A 3,828-nucleotide genomic window follows, 5' to 3' on the forward strand; every position below is an offset into this window, starting at 1 on the left:
ATATTGTTCCAGTAGCACCTCTTCTCTAGCAGCTCTAGGAGATGGGGTGTTACAATAATTCATCATCAATACATGTATATGCACTCCATATGATGCATAACTCAATATGATATAATCATTTGCATAAAACTAGTTTTGAGTTGAACCACTTACCTTTTACACTAAGTTCAGAACACCTTGAAAAACGTGCATCACCTCAATTTGCGTACTTGGCCTCAATTTTCATGCCAAACCTCAAAAGTTACACAAATCATTTAACCTCGAGCACAACAATCCTATAAATCATATTTAATTACATAAATTATCAATACCTCAATTTCTTCATAGTCTCCTCCATTTCTCTCCTATTTTCCTCTCTAAAATTCCAAATAAATACCTTCTTAACTATTTTCTCAAATCTTTTTCCACAACAATTCATAATATTCTAAGAACTTTAAGAGAAAATTCCAGAACTTACCCCGAAGGTTCATTTGTATGCAAAACGAGACTAGTCGTTGCAGAAATCGAGAAACCTGTAAGGTTAAAACTAAAACTTTTTGCACCACCTTCTAAATCTCGATTTTATAGGAATTTTGGAATTTTTTTAGAATTTTTGGAGGCCGAATGCGCCCCCACAAGTTGCTCCACGTGACCCCACTCGTGGGGCCTGGCTAGCGCGTGTGTTACACACGTTGGTCATCTTCAACCTCCAGCACGCCGGTAGCTCTTCGGTAGGGGTATTATTGGCCAACGATGGTAAAGGATTCAGAACAACTAGTCAGGACCTATGACAGATGCCAGCGGACCTCCAACTTGGTTCATGTACCGGCGGTCACACTAGCTCATTTGGCTACAACCTTGTCCTTTTGCTCAATGGGGTATCGACATCTTGGGGCCTTTTCCCCCAGCAGCAGGGCAGGTTAAGTATATCATGGCTGCCATTGATTATTTCACAAAGTAGGTCGAAGCTGAGGCAGTGGCTTCAATTACAGCCCGACGTGTGAAGCAATTTCTATGGAAGAATGTGGTCTGTCATTTTGGAATTCCTCGGGTACTTTTATCCGATAATGGCACTCAGTTTACTGATCGATCTATCTAAGAATGGTGCCAGAAATTAGGAATTAGGCAGCAGTTCACTTCAGTAGCCCATCCACAGGGCAACGGACAAATTGAGCTCGCCAACAAAACTTTGTTACGTGGTCTAAAAGCGTGAGTGGATAAGGCGGACGGTAGTTGGGTGGAAGAACTACCGAGCATCCTGTGGTCTTACTGAACCATAGTGAAGGTATCCATAGGAGAAACCCCTTTTGGCTTATGTTACGGTTCAGAAGCATTAATCCCAATTGAAATAGGAATACCTACGCTAAGAGTGGAGCTTTTTAGCCCCGAATCCAACGAACAAAATCTGAGGGACAACTTAGACCTCCTTGATGAACTTCGCGATCAAATAAAGATTCGATAAGCTGCTTACAATCAACGTATAGAGAGATACTACAATCGAAGAGTAAGGGCATGGAATTTTCTTCCTGGAGATTGGGTATTGCGACGAGCAGATGTTCGGGGGGCACGCGAAGCAAATAAGTTGACACCGAATTGGGAAGGTCCATTCAAAGTAGCGGAAGTTGTAACACCCCCTCTCCTAGAACTCCCCGAGAAGAGGTGCTACGGGAAAAAAATAAGATAAACTAACTAATAAACTGAAATCTGATACCATGACTGAACATCTCAATCAATTGGAATAAAAACTCTTAGTCAATACAAACTGAAATGCATAAACTCTTACTGAGGGACAATCCCTCAACTGAAATATAAAATAAGATCTAATCTAAGAAAACTCTATAGAACTCAACAGACTCCCAGACATCTTTTATCTTGAGCGGCTCCACGTACACACACTATAAACCACTGCTGCTAGGCCCCACATCTGGTACTCCCCTGCTAGAACCTGGAGGGGGGGAAGAGTACAAGGTGAGCTACAAAAGCTCAGCAAGTAATAAGCTGGAAAGAATACTGAAGCTGAATCAAAGAATATCGATACTGATAAATAATTGACTGAACTTGTACTGGATAATCACTGTCTGATTGCATTCATAAAAATGTAATGCACATAAACTGTAAACTAAATGCAGGTATGCAACTTTGGCTCATAGGCCCACATAATCTGATAATACATACCTGTCTGATCTGAAACCTGCATACATAAAAAACTGTAAGCACATACTGTGGGCAAAGCCCCTAGCCCCCTGGTTGCCACCAGGCGAGCAACTCATAAACTGAGCTAAAACTGAAACTGATGGGATCCCCGCGGAAAAGCAGCCTGGCGCGCATAATGCAATGCAATGCTCACATAAATGCTAGCACACGATATGTAGTGCTCCATATAAAGTCATACTCGATGCTCATACCAAAATGTATGCACATAATCTCACAAAATAATGCTGATCATGTTATGATAATGCTGAACATGATATGATCTTCATCTATATATTAGAATAAAAAGATTCAATGAACTATGATTTAAGGTATGGGTATGATTAACTTGTCATGTTCTGGCTTATGAATTTAATGTTCGAAGGTATTGAATACATTAATTGAATTAAACTTGAATTAGGACTCACTGAAAGCTAAATTGGATTTCTGGAAAAGTCATCCGGATATCAGGAAGGATATCCGGATATGATGAAAGACATCCGGATATGAAGAAGGCTCATCCGGATACACTGACATTCAAAGCAGAAGCTATTCGAATATGTTGGGATGTATTCGGATATGAACTAGGACATTCGGATATGATTCTGGTCATTCGGATATCTCACTGATGCATTCAGATATAACTGGGGACTATTCGAATGAAAAATTCAACTTTTGAGGGAGGCATCCGGATATCAGGCGAGACATCTGGATATTATCTTGACCTTTCCGGATGTATAAACAAACCATTCGGATATCATACTTGAAGAACTTTAGATACATCCGGATACGATACAAGGTATCCGGTTATTAGAACTTAGAGTAATAGAACTTACAATCCAAAATGGATAAGGATTAATAGAACTTGCAATCCAAAATGGATAAGGATTACTGGAACTTGCAATTCAAAATAGATGAGGATTAATAGAACTTGCAATCCAAAATGGATAAGGATTACTGGAACTTACAATCCAAAATGGATGAGGATTAATAGAACTTGCAATCCAAAAAGGATAAGGATTTATAGAACTTGCAATCCAAAATGGATAAGGATTATTGGAACTTGCAATCCAAAATGGATAAGGATTACTGGAACTTGCAATCCAAAATGGATGAGGATTAATAGAACTTGCAATCCAAAATGGATTAGGATTACTAGAACTTGCAATCCAAAATAGATAAGGATTACTGGAACTTGCAATCCAAAATAGATGAGGATTAATAGAACTTGCAATCCAAAATGGATTAGGATTACTGGAACTTGCAATCCAAAATGGATAAGGATTACTGGAACTTGCAATCCAAAATGGATAAGGATTAATGGAACTTGCAATCCAAAATGGATAAGGATTAATGAAACTTGCTCATAACTTCACTGTTATACGCATATATATATATATATATATACGTCTCTACTTACTGATATAAAATCTAAGAACTCAATGAAGAACTGGAATAATCTGAAAAACTGATATGAACCTGTAATGGAAGGGATTACAGGAAGAATACTTGCCTGATAGAACTCTCTGATTGAACCCTGGAGCGATCCTGAAGACTCTAGCAAGCCTCTGCTATCTCTTAGCCTTTCTGTTCTTCACATAATGTGAAGAAAAGCTAAGCTATGGGCTCTATATATAGACATAAAGTCCTAGATCCCTT

Source organism: Diospyros lotus, chromosome 6 (genome assembly GCF_014633365.1).
Source record: "Diospyros lotus cultivar Yz01 chromosome 6, ASM1463336v1, whole genome shotgun sequence".
NCBI lineage: Eukaryota > Viridiplantae > Streptophyta > Magnoliopsida > Ericales > Ebenaceae > Diospyros > Diospyros lotus.